Genomic DNA, 16,679 nt, shown 5'->3' with positions numbered 1-16,679 from the left:
TCGCTGCGAACCTGAGGACGCGGAGCTGCCCCAGCGAGGAGCCTCCGAGACGCAGAGAAGAGCCCCCTGACCCGGGACTGGGTCTGGGCAGCCGGGAAGGCCAGACGCGCGTGAAAACGTCTAGACTAGCTTTTCCTTTCTTTTTTCTTTTCGTTACTTCTTTGTTTTCCCCTCCCTTTTCTCTCCCTCCGTCCAGTTAGTCCTTTTTATTTTTCTTCTTTTATTAACTTGCCTGCATCTCTCTGTTGCGCTCACTCTCGTTCCCTACTGCCGCTCCCTCTCCTTTCCCAGTTTCTTTGTCAGAGGGCCGCCAAGCCACAGTCCATCCCCTAATAGCACTCACCGTCTCACCACCCCACACCTAGCCTGCCCAAGGTGCCAGGTGCAGATCTCCTGGAGGGTTCTGTGATCTGTTTATTTGGACCAGAGTTTCCTCCCAACCAGGAGGGCAGCCTTGGGGGCCAGGCCCCAGCTAAGGAAGGCGTCCTAGCCCTGTTTCCCAGCCAGGTGAAGGGGGGGGGCACTACACCTCCTCCAGGATGTCTTCCAGAAGCAGGTGGGAGACCAGATGACATTGCCTGTTCAAGCAGAGACTCACACTGTGTACTCCCTGACACAGAAGTTCCTTCTCTGTCTGAGATTGGGGTTGGGGCAGGGGGATGGCCTACAGGAAACAGAGGCCACAGCCATCCTACCCTTTAGAAGCCAGGCCAAGACCAGCCTCTGGTTCCTGGGTTTCAGGCCAGCCCCCTTCCCTCCTGCTAGTCTGAGCAAGAGGAACGAGCCAGGAGCCCAGTTCCCCATCCAGAGTCACTTGGCTCTCCTGACCCCTTCGCCCATCACACCTGTGCTTTCTGCACCCTCTGGTACTTGCTTCTTGGTGCCAGAACAAGCTCAGAGGCTCTGCTCACAAGTGCCCAAATGTCATGCAGAGCACACACACGGGACCCCAAAATGAGCCCAGGACCTTTGGCTTCAGATTCTTCCTTGCTACTGGCTGTGAGCAAGCCCATTCCCTGAGCAAGCCTCAGTTTCTCCATGTGAAAAAAACAACAGAGTGTGGACTGGATGAATCCTCCTGTCAATTTTAACAGACTATAAAGGAGGATCACAAAACTTTTCCTGTAAACGGCCAGTTCGGCAAATATTTCAGGCTCCACCAGCCGTGCAGTTCCGCTGCAGAACCCTGCTGTTCGTGTGAAAGCGGCCGTAGGTAATATGTGAATGATGAGTGTGGCTGTTTCCACCGAACTTCAGTTATACACAGTACAACTTGAATTTCATGTAATTTTCACATCATGAAATATTGTTCTTATTTTTATTTATTTCGATCACTTAAAAATGTAAAAACCAGACAAAAACACACAATGGGCCAGACTTCACCAATTCTTGGTCTAGATTTTCTTTTTTTTTTTTTTTATTGCATAAATGTATGTATGCACTTATATATCAGAAGTGTTGCCTTATCTAAAAATGTTTTCTCCATGGTATTAGGGCCTTAGAAACATGAATCATCTGGTACGTTTCCTGTTTCCATGTCTGAGTTCTCAACAATTTTATATCTTCCTGGTACTAATATACCTAGACACAGGGCTGGCTGCTTAACAGTCGTCATCTCATTTAATCCCACAATAGTCTTTGGAGTAGATTGCTCACCTCACTTTCCAGCTCCTTGCACACCCCAGATGACAAGATGCTCATTCCCTTTAACTACAGCTCTAATAGACTCTGATGGCTGCTGATAGCCCAGCGACTTGACCAGCAGCCCAGGAAGGTCGAGGCCACCATGGATGTGTGTATTGCCTCTGGGATAGACCTTCCCATCTCCTCTCAATCTCATCTAAATCCTCTCCAGCTGGTGAAATGTGGATGAGCGAGGGGTCGTGGCCTTGATTTTCTGGGAGTTTCCCAAACCCTGAGACTCTACAGGGCTTTGCAGCTGCCAAGTGACAAATCTTGCAAGGAATAAGCAAAGGGAAAGAATATGACAGAAAAATAGCTATTATAAATGTGTTACTTGCTAAAAGAGATTCCAGGAAATCTTGCTTATTGGATTCCCTCACCCTATCTGCATTCCTAAAAGGCTCTTGCGCCCTCTGCTGGTAATATTGAGTCCTAACCAGGCTCTCTAGGACCGTTTTTTACTCTTGAAAAAGGAAAACCCGCCCAGGACTTTCTCTCCTCTTTTTGACAGGACACCTGCAAGATGCAAAGATATAAAGAAAAGAAAGCATTTCATCTGTCTCAGTGAGTGATACAGACAGATGTGCTCACCACTGACAAGAAAGCTGTGGGACGGGCAGGTGGACGGATGGCTGATGCAGACACGTTGGGCTCACGGCTTCTGGAGGATAATGCGCAAAGAGTGAGCTGGCCATGCATGTCGGCAGTTAACTGTTTGGATACTTTTAGTGCTTGCCACGGCTGGTCTGCGGAGACACAACAGCTCCACGCCTCCCAGCTTTCCCCCAAGGTCCATGGGGAAGTCTCCTGGCTCCTTCTGCTAAGAAGGGGAGTCTCTCAGTCCAGTTATAGGCTCCATGTGCACTCCTCAGCCTATAATGGCTGCGTTGCATCTTCCCTCACATTTCATTTCTTCTCAGGTCTAGGAAGAGGACACTTGACCCTCAATTTACAAGCAAGGGAAAAAGGGCAGAGGGGCTACCTAACTTGTCCAAGTGGCAGGGCCAGAGTTTGAGGCAGCACCCCCTCTATAGCACCACAGTGGCCTTTTGGGGCCCTCCCTTATTCTCTCTCTTCTCTCTCCAGCCTTGATTGCTACTGAGGTTCAGACATGTTCAGCTCCAGTGGCCAAAGGTCAGTTCCAGTCAGTGTTCACAAGCCAGCCACACTTAACTGTGTCCAAACATGGCTCCCCATCTCTCACCTTTCCCAGGTTGTCGCTCCTGCTCCCCACACCTGGGCTGGGCGGAGAAGAGCAGCCGAGGCAACCGTGAGTGCAGACACATCTCGCTGACCACTGACCAGGGAGAGCCCTGGGAAGCGGACCCGTTCCCATCAGAGCACACACAGCAGGCAGGGCGTCCCCACCAGAAAGGCAGGGCAGCCAGGGTACACAGCCTCTTCCATGGGCTGGCCGCCATGCTGGTCCCAACCCAGGCCCATCCCAGCTGTCTAGGAGAGCAGATGGGTTTCGAGGATAAAGGGTGACGAAAGATGGTGGCTTTAGGAAGGACAAGCCACTCTGAGAAGCCGAGGAGGAGTCAGGGAAGGCAGGGGAAAGTGGGGTGAATAGGTGTCCATCCTGATATGGAAAGTAGGCACAAGGAGGCAGAGGAGCACCATTTGGCAGGGTTGGGAAGCTCTCTGGATCACTGAGCTCAGAGAAGGGGTCAAAGACCTTCTAGGACAGGGGTCGGGAAACTTTTTGGCTAAGAGAGAGGTATGAACGCTACATATTTTAAAATGTAATTCCGTGAGAGCCATACAATGACCCATGTATGTTACACATTATCCAATAAAAATTTGGTGTTGTCCTGGAGGACAGCTGTGATTGGCTCCAGTCACCCACAACCATGAACATGAGCGGTAGGAAATGAATGGATTGTAATATATGAAAATGTTTTATATTTTTAACGTTATTTTTTTTTTTATTAAAGATTGTCTGCGAGCCAGATGCAGCTATCAAAAGAGCCACGTCTGGCTCCCGAGCCATAGGTTCCCAACCCCTGTTCTAGGAAGTCTGGATGGCCAACCACTTTGAGGCTGGAAGGCTTATCCCAGAAGCAAGATTGTTCCCAAATGGTTTTGCATTTGATGGTACTGACAGCAGCTTGCTCTCAGCTGGGGAGTTATAATTGTAGACCCTCCTGATGCCCAGAGACAGCAATCAGGGACCCTGGGAAGGGTCTGGGCACCTCTGTTATAACCACATAACTAGTTGGGTTATCATCGACTGTGCTATCAACGGCACTTCCTGGCGGTAACAACCCACACAACTGTGTCTAGCAGTCCTGCCAATTATCTGTTTCCTTCTGTTCCCAAAGAACTAAATGGGATTAAAGAGATTGTTACCATTAAGTTCTAGGACATTCTGCATGCCCCTTTACCTGACGATAAACTACATGTTGAGACAAGGGAGGAAAACATCCTATGTGTATACTTCATGTTCACAATCTACCTTAATTTAGAATGCTGGTGCCTTGCTGCTTTATGCGTCTATTATAGATCAGAGCAAAATTCATCTCTGGAATTTTGAGTGAGGGAAGTGTGGCAGGCCGAATTCTGAGATTGCCCCCTGCCGTATGTGCCCATATCATCCCCCGCCCCGTGACATGCGGGCTGACCTATCAGGGTGATAGACTGTCACTACCCTGATGGTGTTACCTTAGGTGGCAAAAAAAAAAAAAAATTTGCTAATGGTAATTAAGGTCCCTAATAGGTTGGTTTTGAATTGACAGAAAGGGAGATTATCCTGGACCTGACCTGACTAGATGACCCCTTATAGAGGGATTGAGGCCCTCCCTGATGTCAGAGCAGATCTCCGCAGGCTCCCAGCCAGGACCCAGGGTAGCCTCTGGGAGCTGGGAGCGAGGAAACAGATTCTACTGACAGCACAAGTGACCTTCCAAGCAGGCCCATCTTCCACTGGGCCTCCAGATAAGACCACAGGCCAGCCAACTGCCCTGCCTGCCACTCTGTGAGCCCCAGAGCAGAGCACCCGGCTCAGCCCTGCCAGGCGACAGCCAGATAGCCACTGCCAGCCTCGAGCACTGTGATGGGCACAGGAGGCCGGGGGTTTCCGAGGCTGGCGGTTTCTGAGGCTGGCTGCCCCTCCTGGGAGCTGACCTGGCAGGTGTGAGGTATGAGGTATGCTGGGTAGGAGAGGGCAATATGGGGGTGGTTCTTGAAATTTTACAATGCTGGGTGGGAGTCAGGCAAGCCATCCTGGGCTCAGAGGCCACAGCCCCATATAACCTGGCTGTGAAAATCAATGGGAATTCTGTCAGCCAGGGAGAGACAGGAGTCTACTAGACCCTCTTAAAGGGCCAACACAAAACATCTCATTCATGGCCACTCACCCTGGGCTCTGACAACGGGTCGGATGGAAGGAGACTGCAGTTGTGTGCGATCAGACTAGGTTGTGTGGTTCCAAGGAGAGAGCTGAAAGGGCAGTGACCAGGGTCCCTGTGCCGAGTCCCTCTCCCACACTGCTCACAGATATCATCTTTCCTAGGCCAAGCACTCCCCTCCATGTTACATCAGCCTGGGGGATGCACTAGCCCCACCCTCCCAAATTCCATTGGCCCCGCCTCGCCAAGCTTGCGCCCTTCCTAGGAGTCAGCTGGCTGTGGTCAGCCTGGGCCCTTGGTAAAACCTCTCTAGGAAAGCTCTCAAGGAAGTCCAAGCAGACTCAGGGAGAGATTGAGTTGTGTGGCTCTAGAACAGGGTCCATTTTTTCCCTTACACGCGTGACCAGCACACCTGACCATTCTGGTGGCGAATCCTCTCTTCACACGGCCAAATCTTGGGCCTGATAACTCTGCTGGCCTCACCCTGACAACTCACTGAGAGTCTGCCCCACCACAAAGGCCCACAGTTATGGCTGGCCTTGGTGTCCCTGAAACTTTTGCTGAGTGACCTCAACTCTTGCACCAGTGCCAAGTTTGATTCTGTATCAGTCTTGTGAACACAACCTGTTCCTACTTGGTTAATCACTGACAATCTACCTCACACAACTGGCTTACTGCCAGAGCCTCTTTCAGTGTCTGAACCTAATAGGCAGCAGGAGGAAGAGGGTCGCAGGGCACCTTGGGCCTTTTGCTGACACCCCAGCCCCCAGTCCTGGTGGAAGCTAGCCTTGGTGCACAGCTTGGTCCCTCTAGACCCTCTCAGGTACACCCAGGACCAACAGAGGCAGCCACAAACTGTAGATAGTTTTGTAGCTCCAAACAGGCAGCCCCAGGCTGGTCACAGGCAGTGCCTGATGTTAACAGCACTGGAGTTCCTCCCAAGAGGCCCCAGAACCAACACACCCAGTGGCAGGATTCAAACCACATCAGAGCATGACACAATTAGCTCCATAAGTAGCACACCCAAAGGGAGGTCTCAGCAGGCACGAGACCCTGCTGGGCAAATTCTGCTTCATGAGTCAGTCCCCACACAGCAGTTCATACACTATAGTTAAAGTTGATCTCATAGTCAGCCAGCCTGAGGATCAACCCCACTCAGGACTGGCCAACAACAATCAAGATTCAACTACAACTGGAGGCTTCCCATAACACACACAAGGGACATTCCTGGAGCACCTAGCTCAGCTTAACAGGAGGACTGTGCCACTGAATCCCATAAGACACCTTACTACATAAGGCCACCATACCAAGACTGGGAGGCATAGCAGATCTACCTAATACAAATAAACAAATACAGAGAGGCATATAGAATAGGGAGACAAAGAAATATGCCCCAAATGAAAGAACAGGAAAAATCCCCAGAAAAAAACTAAATGAGCCTGACCAGGCAATGGTACCATGGATAGTGTCAGCCTGGGACGCTGAGGACCCAGATTTGAAACCCCAAGATCGCCGGCTTGAGCATGGGTTCACCAGCTTGAGCATGGGGTCACCAGCGTGAGCGTGGGATCATAGACATGACCCCATGGTCACGGGCTTAAAGCCCAAGGTCGCTGGCTTGAGCACTGGGTCAGGCTCAGCTGGAGCTTTCCAGTCAAGGCACATATGGAAAGCAATCAAAGTGCTGCAACTCTGAGTTGCTTCTCATCTCTTTTCCTGCCTGTCTGTCTGTTCCTGTCTGTCCCCCCACCACCTCTCTCTCACAAAAAAAAAAAAAAAAAAAAAAAAAAAGAATAAATGTAATGGAGACAAGCAATCTACCAGATATAGAGCTCAAAACAATGGTTATAAGGATGCTCAAGGAACTTAGGGGAAGAATGGATGAACTCAGTGAGAACTTAAATGAAGAGATAGTTAATATAAAAAAGAACATAGAACCTATACAAATGAACCAGTCAGAAATGAAGAATACAATATCTGAAATGAAGAATACACCGGAGGGAATCAACAGCAGATTAGATGTAGCAGAGGATCAAATTAGAAATTTAGAACACAAGGTAGCAGAAAACATACAATCAGAGCAGCAAAAAAAAAAAACAATAAAAATTTTAATGAGGCTAGTTTAAGGGACCTCTGGGTCAACAAGCATAACAACATGTGCATCATAAGGATACCAGAAGGAGAAAAGAAAGAACAAGGGATTGAAAACCTATTTGAAGAAATAATGACTGATAATGTCCTTAACCTGGTGGAGGAAAAGGAAACACAAGTCCAGGAAGTACAGAGAATTTCAAACAAGATAAACCCAAAGAGGCCCCACACCAAGATGCATCATAATTAAAATGGCAAAGATTAAAGACAGAGAGAATCTTAAAAGCACTGAGAGAAAGACAGTTACCTACAAAGGAGCTCCATAAGACTTTCAGCTGATTTCTCAACAGAAACATTTCAGGCCAGAAAGGATATTGGCATAAAATATTAAGTGATGGAAAGCAATAAACTACAACCAAGACTCTTCTACCCAGCAAGGGTATCATTTAAAAAATACTTCTAAGTGTGCAGAAAACCCTTGCTGGTGGTCGCTGTTTGCATGAGCATCTGCTAGTACATGCGGAAGCCCTGTGGCATTAGGTAGTACTGTTCCCATCTTTCTGACAATGAAACTGAGGCTTGGAAGCATTAAAGAAATCTCCAAGGTCAGGTTAATTAGTAAGGGCACAGTCAAGATTCAAACCCGGTGCTATAAGATCTGTGGGGGCCCAGCCCTCTTTACAATCAAAGCAAATCCATGATACCTGGTGTCTGCTCTGTAATGAGGAGCATAAGGGCGAGGCATGCCTTGTCCATGAGGAATTACAAACTAAATGGAGTAGTTTGTAAGATACTTAGAATAGTGCCTGATGAATCATTAAGCACAATATATAATTGTTCATTAACTAAATACAATAAATGTAAGAAGACAAAGCAAAGTCAACAGAAGGATACCCACCCACAAAGAAGACCTTAAATCCTCCTTCTTTTCCCCATAAATGTGGCAGCAAAGTACAAGGAGGCAGAAATCCACCCAGCTCTCCCCTCAGAGTCCTGCCCTGCAGTGTTTTCAGTGTGCCAGGGACTCCTGGGAAGAGATGGGATGTTCCTCCTCATCTTCATTAGCCCGTAGGCGTTCGTTTCACATCACTGACTCAATCAGGATTCTAACATCTGTTTCTGGAGAGAAATTTTCTGTTTTCTTTCAGCCAGAGCAGAATGAGCCAGTGCAGGGCCAGCAGGAAGGAAGGTTCCTCCTATGGCCCCGCCTTCTGGATGACAGCCTGTCAGAGCGTGGGGGGCGCGCTCTCTGCTCTCTCATCTGACTCTGTGTTGCAGGGTATGGCAGAAAGAGCTCTGCACTAGGAGACCTGGGTGCAGTCCCAGTTCTGTTACTCACTAGCTCTGTGACCTTGAACAAGTCAGCTCCCCGAGCCTTGTCTGTAAAATGGGTACAAGTCTACCTGTACAGCCTCTGACAAGAACTAAGGGATTTTGTGTGTAAAAGCACTCGGTACACCATAACATGCTGTAATGATACATTCCTCGGGGTGGAGTGCAGGGAGAAGTCTTCCTGGAAGATATAATAACTGAGCTGGATCATGGAACAGGCAGACCTGATAGGGCCAAGAGCCAGCATGGCCAAGGTGAGGGCGGGCGGGCTCTATCTGAAACACTGCTCAGAGATGACGTACCTAGAGCTAAGGGTTGAGGGAGGTGGGTGGGAAAAAAAAAAGAAGCCTGACCAGGTGGTGGCGCAGTGGATAGAGTGTTGGCAGAGGCGGATTAAGGTTGGTTAAGGCCCCAGGCGCAGAAGAAAATATTGGGCCCCTTAAAAAAGAAGAGAGAGACAGAGAAAATAAAAATACACGTTAGCCATATTTTTTAATAAATTAAACATTATGTACTATTAATGTAAAAATTGCACATATGAAACCAAACTTGGTGTCATTAGAAAAAAAATGTAAAGTTGGGCTTTTGCGGGGCCCTTCAGAAGGCAGGGCCCAGGGCACGCACCCGGTGTGCCTGCCATTAAATCCACCTCTGAGCATCAGCCTGGGATGCTGAGGACCCAGGTTTGAAACCCCAAGGTCGTCAATTTGAGCGCGGGCTCACCAGCTTGAGTGTGGGTTCACAGGCTTGAGTGTGGGATTATAGACATGACCCTGTGGTCGCTGGTTTGAGCAAGGAGTCACTGCATCTATGAGAAAGCAGTCAATGAACAACTAAGGTGCCACAACTATGAGTTGATGCTTCTCATCTCTTTCCCTCCCTGTCTGTCTGCCCCTCTCCCCCTCCTCCCCCTCAGTTAAAAAAGAAAAGAAAAAGTGGGTGGGAGACATAATGCTAAGAACATAGGCAGGGCAAGGTCCTGAAGCACTTTGCCTATCACCCTAAGGAGTTTGGATTTTTGAAGGATGTGGGAAATAAGAAAGACCTTTGAAGAGGGAGTGGAATGACCAGAGAGGTAGTGTGGAAATTTCCCGAGACGGCAGTGCAGAGGAGGACTGGAAGCAGTCAGACTAGGCTGAGCAATCACGCAGGAGGCAGGTGCAGTCACCCAGGCCAGCAAGTAGAGGACTCAATTTAAGGCCATCATACCATATGTGGAGAAGAGCACATTAATCCATGTGGTTCTGAGGGGGTGGAGTCCACCAGATGAACGGCCAGTGAGCAGGGAGGTAAAAGAAGGATGGAGGATGCCCCCTGGTGTCTGAACTGGGCTGATGGATGGAAGATGGTTGGTTCCACGCACTCAGCTAGAAGGAGAAACAGTTTGGAGAAAGAGAAAGAATTCAGTTTTAGAATGTTGAGTTGAGACTATAGTTTGTCTCCTTGTACTAAAATTAATTCAAAATGAATCAAAGACCTAAATATTAGACCTGAAACAATAAATTACATAGAAGAAAAAATAGGTACTAAACTCATGGACCTTGGTTACAAAGAGTACTTTATGAATTTGACTCCAAAGGCAAGGGAAGTGAAGGCAAAGATAAATGAATGGGACTACATCAGACTAAGAAGCTTTTGCACAGCAAGAGAAACTGACCACAAAACAAACAGACAGCCAACTAAATGGGAGATATTTTCAAACAACAGCTCATATAAGGGCCTAATATCCAAAATATACAAAGAACTCATAAAACTCAACAACAAACAAACAAACAATCCAATAAAAAAAAATGGGAAGAGGACATGAACAGACACTTCTCCAAGGAAGAAGTACAAATGGCCAACAGATATATGAAAAGATGCTCATCTTCATTAGCTATTAAAGAAATGCAAATCAAAACTACAATGAGATACCACCTCACACCTGTTAGATTAGCTATTATCAACAAGACAGGTAATAACAAGTGTTGGAGAGGCTGTGGAGAAAAAGGAACCCTCATCCACTGTTGGTGGGAATGTAAAGTAGTACAACCATTATGGAAGAAAGTATGGTGGTTCCTCAAAAAATTAAAAATAGAACTACCATATGACCCAGCAATCCCTCTACTGGGTATATACCCCCAAAACTCAAAAACATTGGTACGTAAAGACACATGCAGCCCCATGTTCATTGCAGCATTGTTCACAGTGGCCAAGACATGGAAACAACCAAAAATCCCTTCAATAGATGATTGTATAAAGAAGATGTGGCACATATACACTATGGAATACTACTCAGCCATAAGAAATGATGGCATCGGATCATTTACAACAACATGGATGGACCTTGATAACATTATACTGAGTGAAATAAGTAAATCAGAAAAAACTAAGAACTATATGATTCCATAATAGGTAGGACACAAAAATTAGACTCAGTGACATGGACAAGAGTGTGGTGGTTACGGGGGGGGGGTGGCGGGAGAGAGGAAGGAAGAGGTGGGGGGAGGGGAGAAGCACAAAGAAAACCAGATAGAAGGTGACGGAAGTCAATTTGACTTTGGGTGATGGATATGCAACATAATCAAATGTCAAAATAACCTGGAGATGTTTTCTCTGAACCTATGTACCCTGATTGATTAATGTCACCCCATTAAAATTAATAAAAATTTTAAAAAAGAATGTTGAGTTGGAGTACCCGTGGGATAAGCCAAGCACAGCTAATAGACGACTAAATGTAGTGTCTGAACACCAGAGGGAGAAGTGGTGTGCAGATGAAGGGAAGACACTTGTGATATCGGGATCGCTGCTTTATAGCTGCTACGGAAGATACTCTGTGTCTAGTGCTCTTCAAACTCTCCCCCCTCGTTCCTCAGGATTTTTAATAAAAGAAAAACCAAACAGAAAACCCCAATATTAAGAATACATTTTATTTTATTTATTTTTTATTAATTTTAATGGGGTGAAATTGATAAATCAGGGTACATATGTTCAGAGAAAACAATATTAAGTACACATTTTAGAAGCTCTTTAAGTAGATAAAATCTTCATCTGGCACAGTTCAGTTTGAAAATTATCAGATCCATACTGATTTATCCTGAGAAAACTTTTCCAGAATTAAGAACCCTCCGTGGTGTGCCCAGTGTCACAACAACACCTGCAATCAAGGGTATCCGCCCACATCCTGCCTCTCTCTTGCCTGGTGCACTCACTGCTTTTGGCCCTTTCCTCATTAGAAACAGTTTAATTTCTTGCCATCAGCTTACACAGTAACACTTTTTAACTTTATCTTTGTGATTTGACTCTGCCAAACATATAGATGAAAACTAAAAAAAAATATACCATAATTGTCAAGATGTCCCAAATATAACCAGCAGTTAACATTCTTTTTTTTTTTTTATTCATTTTAGAAAGGAGAGAGAGAGAGAGAAGGGGGGAGGAGCAGGAAGCATCAACTCCCATATGTGCCTTGACCAGGCAAGCCCAGGGTTTCGAACCGGCGACCTCAGCATTTCCAGGTTGACGCTTTATCCACTGCGCCACCACAAGTCAGGCCTAGTAGTTAACATTCTTTATTGGTTCCTCATGCCCTTAAAACAGAGCTCAAACAGCTGAAATGGCCCGGGAGGCCCTGCGTCATCTGGCCCCACCTCCCTCTGCAGCACAGTCTGTGCTTCTCCCCCACTACCCACTCCACTCCTCACTGGCCAGAGTGAGCATATTTGGGAGGCACCAGGCCTTATGTTCACTAACTGCACTCTTTATAATGACTGCAAATAAATTGGCATACAACTTAAGGTCAAGGGCAGAAGTGGGGTCATTTCCTTTCTTGAGGATCTTGGTTTTTTCATGTGTACAATAAGACAATTGAACTTGCCTGACCAGGTGGTGGCACAGTAAATAGAGTGATGGCCTGAGACGCTGAAGACCCAGGTTTGAAACTCCAAGGTGACTGGCTTGAGTGTTAGCTCATTCGGCTTGAGCACGGGGTCACTGTCTTGAGTGTGAGATCATAGACATGACTCCATGGTCACTGGCTTGAGCCCAAAGGTCGCTGGCTTGAAGCTCAAGGTCACTGGCTTGAGCAAAGGGTCACTGTCTTGGCTGGAGTCCTCCGGTCAAGGCACATATGAGAAAGCAATCAGTGAGCAAAGGTGCCACAATTGAGTTGATGCTTCTCATCTCTCTCCCCTCCTGTCTGTCTCTGTCTCTCTGTCTCTCTCATTAGCTAAAAAAAAGAAGAAGAAGAAGATTGAACTCGATCGGGGTTAGACTCCAGGAGTGTAGTCCCAGGGGGCCCTCAGTGATAGGACTAAGGATCAGTAAGGTGATGAAATAGAAATTTTGCCCACAAAAATGTTACAAAAGGAATTAGCATTTGCTAGATGCCCATGTACTGGGCTCATGCTTTCTCACAGCTACTTGATTAAGTCAGTGATACTATACTGACTTTACCATTTCCACTTCCTGATGAGAAAATAGTCCACAGAGAAGTGAGATGACTTTCTTGAGGCAGAACTGAGGTTCTATAAGGCTAAATAAAACAAACAAAAACTTCAATGTACTTTCCTTATATTTCATTTTATTAATTTATTTTTTAAATTTATTATGGTTGGTATACAATATTATGTTAGTTTCAGGTGTACAATAGTGAGTTGACATATATATACCTTACAATGTGATCACCATACTTAGTCTAGCAATGATCTTACACTGTTATTATTATTTTTTTGCTTTTAAATAGTATTATAACAACTTAATAATGCAACCAGGATTGTCCAGATAACGGGTGTGGAGCTGGGAGAGAAAAAGAAGTATATTTTTGTTTGACAGATATCTTTCAAAACATGACCTCCCGGGGGAGGCTGTTTATCTGTATCTTTCACAATGACAGTTGCCTTTTAAAGCAGGGATCTTGAGACCCCACCTCCCAAACTCAAGGATTTTATAAATCAGTCCTTGCTCTGTAGCTTCCAAGCGGTGTGATGCAGCAAGCCTAGGTTTTCTGTTATTCTGAAGACAGGAGGAGTGAATGCATATCTCGCTTTCTCTCCAGCTCACAAAACTGAGTTTAGAATGGCTGCAGCTCCTCAGGGTCCAGGGCAGGGCTCTGTTCAGAAAAGGGGAACCTTAACTGTAAAGACATCATTGAACAACCCATATGCTATCTGCTGGAGTGCTCTGGAGAAAGAGGACATGTACTTCATCTTATAGGCACTTGAAGACACATTTTTTTTTATTTATTGATTTTTTAGAGAGAGAGGAGTGAGAGAGAGAGTCAGAGAGAGAGAGAAGGGGGAGGAGCAGGAAGCATCAACTCCCATATGTGCCTTGACCAGGCAAGCCCAAGGTTTCGAACCGGCGACCTCAGTGTTCCAGGTCGACGCTTTATCCCACTGCGCCACCACAGGTCAGGCCAGAAGACACATTTAAATCTATTGTGCTTGAGAAGACTGAGGATTAAAAGAGAAGTAAAAAGCGCCTTTTTAAAAAACAAACAAACAAGGCAGAGACAACTGTAGCATAAATGCTGGTATGAGTGAGGCTCTGAAGAAGGAAAAAGCAGAAGATAAACAACAAATGCCAGGGTAGACATCTGTCCATGTCAGGGCAGCCTGCCATTGGTGTTAATGAAGACACCAGAGCTCTGGGGAACGAACTGCTTTCAGTTATAGAGTGTAAGTCAGTCAAGCCCACGATCATCACCTCACACCTGATTCAGTTCAGTTCAAGCAGAGTGGTTCCTGCTTGTCAGGTTCCCGTCTCGGTGGGAGAATTGTGCCTGTCATTGGCTTAAAATGTGTCCTGGCCTTGGGGTTCAAAAAAACACCACTGACTTTGTCAATGAGGTGAAAACTATAATCCCCAGAGCACCCAGTTTAAATATACCATGGCTTCAAGACAAGCTTGAAGACTTCAGGGAAAATTCGAAGTCTGAATCTTTGGAAAGTCAAGACAAATAGATTTTGGACTCTTCCTTTGAAGACTTCTCTAAACATAAGAGAAAGCTCATTGAAGGTCAGAAGACGGTAGTGCTACCAACCCTTAAAAAAAAAAAAAACTGATTCCAAACCCTAATAAAAAAAAGAAACTACTCAAAAGTTAAAAAAAGAAAACAAAGCACTACTTCAATGTAATCTTGTATAAATTTGTCACTTTATACAATTGGAATACAACACCTTGTAAAAAAACCCAAACAAACCTCAAAACTAATAAACTGAGTTACTTTTATATAGAAGAAAGAAAGAAACAAAGAGAAAGAGAAACAAAGAGAGAGAGAGAAACCGAAGGGATTCTTCTAGCTCAAAAATTACTATATTTCCCCATGTATATAAGATGCAACCTTTCTCAAAAACTTTGGTGTCTAAAAACCGGGTGCGTCTTATACAGTGGTTGTAGTTTATTTTACTTGCATTTTCCCCCTTTTCATGCTTGTTTTTGTGCTCACTATTGTAGACAATTTGAGACCAGAAGAAAGAGTGAAGAAACCAACTGTAAGAAAAGTTTGTAACCTGGTGAAAAGATTCTGAGATAATATCAAGATTGAGATCATTGTCAAGTCATTTAAGAAATGTGGCATTTCAAATGCCATAGATGGAACTGAGGACGAGGTACTATATGAAGACAGTGGTTCGTCAGCAGACACAGATAAGGACAAGCTAATGGATGGGAGTTTCGACAGTGATGAAGAGTTGTATGAATTTTATTATGAATAAAACTTGAGTTCAATAACATTATGTAATACATTTTCTTTCAAATTTCGGGCCCCAAACTTAAGGTCTGTCTTATACATGGGGAAATACAGTACACGTACTAGGATCCTAAGAAAGCCAGTAGAAACACAGTGTGTGTGTTGATAACTAGCTACCACAAGGTGGCACAATTCCCGGTAAAATAAATGAGGTTGGTCCAAGTCTGAAATCTCAACTCTTGCCTTCCCCACTTCCAGTATCCTTTTTACCTTGATTTTTTCATTTATAAGGACTAGATTACATGAATGTGGGTATTTATTTGGCCTGATATCCCTCCCACTCTCCCTCTCTCCTTCCCCTGGGTAACTCACATTCACCTTTAGTTGTCACCTAAATATTATCATATTTCCTTAGAGCCCCTCACCTCCCTGGACCAGGTCAGTTCCCTGAGACACTCCTGGAGCATCTTGCTCTTGACCAGCAGAATACCTTACACTCTTGAAATTTCTAACTTCTAAAATTTAAGCTTCATCTAAGGCAGGGGTCTCAAACTCGCGGCCCGCGGGCAGACTAATTAGTCTGCGGGCCTCACAAAATTGTTCGGGGGCCGCATGCGGCCCGCGGGCCGCGAGTTTGAGACCCCTGATCTAAGGCAAGGAACCACCTTGATCCATTTGCCCCTCAAAACCCACAGGCCAGCCCAGTGTCTGAGTCACAGTAGTCACTCAAAAATGAACATTTGTTCAATACATAAATTACCGGTAAACTCAATAGTAGAGAAATATATAAACTCTAAGATTTCTCCCAGACTGAAACTTAAAAGATTTCAGGGGGAAAAGGTCTCCCCCCCTGAAAGAAACAAAAGATCGACCAACCAAGTTTTTATCTTCTCTGGTCATTTACTTTGGATAATAGCAAGAGGAAATCAGCAATGCTTAGAGAACACCTTAACAATTCTTCCATTAGTGCTACACTATTATCCCTAATTGTTGTGCAATTTCACTATCAAATCCCAGAGGAGCCTGACCTATGGTGGCGCAGCAGATAAAGTGTCGACCTGGAATGCTGAGGTCACCAGTTGAAACCCTGGGCTTGCTGGGTTAAAGGCATATGTGGGAATTGATGCTACCTGCTCTGCCCCCTTCTCTCTCTTTCTCTCTCTCCCCCCTCTCTAAAATGAATAAATAAAAAGATAGAATTTTTTTAAAAATTTAATGTTATAAAAAGAAAAAAAGAAATCCCAGAGCAGCTATCTGGAGTAATGATAACCGAGCTTCTAGTGGCTGGCAAGAACAGTTTGGATCTAGTATGGAGAGGGCACTTCCTCCAAGTTCACATTCTGGCAAATGAAGGACTCTCCCCAGAAACAAGAGCTTGCCATGCAGATCCATCTGGCAAAGATCACTCAAACCAACAGGCTCTGTGCTTGGAAGCCAGATTTGTTGTGTGCAAAGAGCCTGAGCCCAATCCATCAGCAAAATTTTGATATAATCTCCGCTCATTTTTTATGTGTGTGCTAATTCATTTTATCTCAAATTAAGTTTAATCCAAT

At 45.4% G+C, this 16,679-nt stretch overlaps 1 pseudogene; it reads left to right on the top strand.

Annotated features, from left to right (window-relative positions):
• Nucleotides 1-13,511: 13,511 nt before the first annotated feature.
• On the top strand, nt 13,512-14,541 carry LOC136391451 (ribonuclease P protein subunit p38-like; annotated as a pseudogene).
• Nucleotides 14,542-16,679: the final 2,138 nt, after the last annotated feature.

This window comes from Saccopteryx leptura, chromosome 2 (genome assembly GCF_036850995.1).
Source record: "Saccopteryx leptura isolate mSacLep1 chromosome 2, mSacLep1_pri_phased_curated, whole genome shotgun sequence".
NCBI lineage: Eukaryota > Metazoa > Chordata > Mammalia > Chiroptera > Emballonuridae > Saccopteryx > Saccopteryx leptura.
The sequence above is the reverse complement of the archived record's forward strand: the minus strand, read 5'-3'. Positions and strand labels throughout refer to the sequence as shown.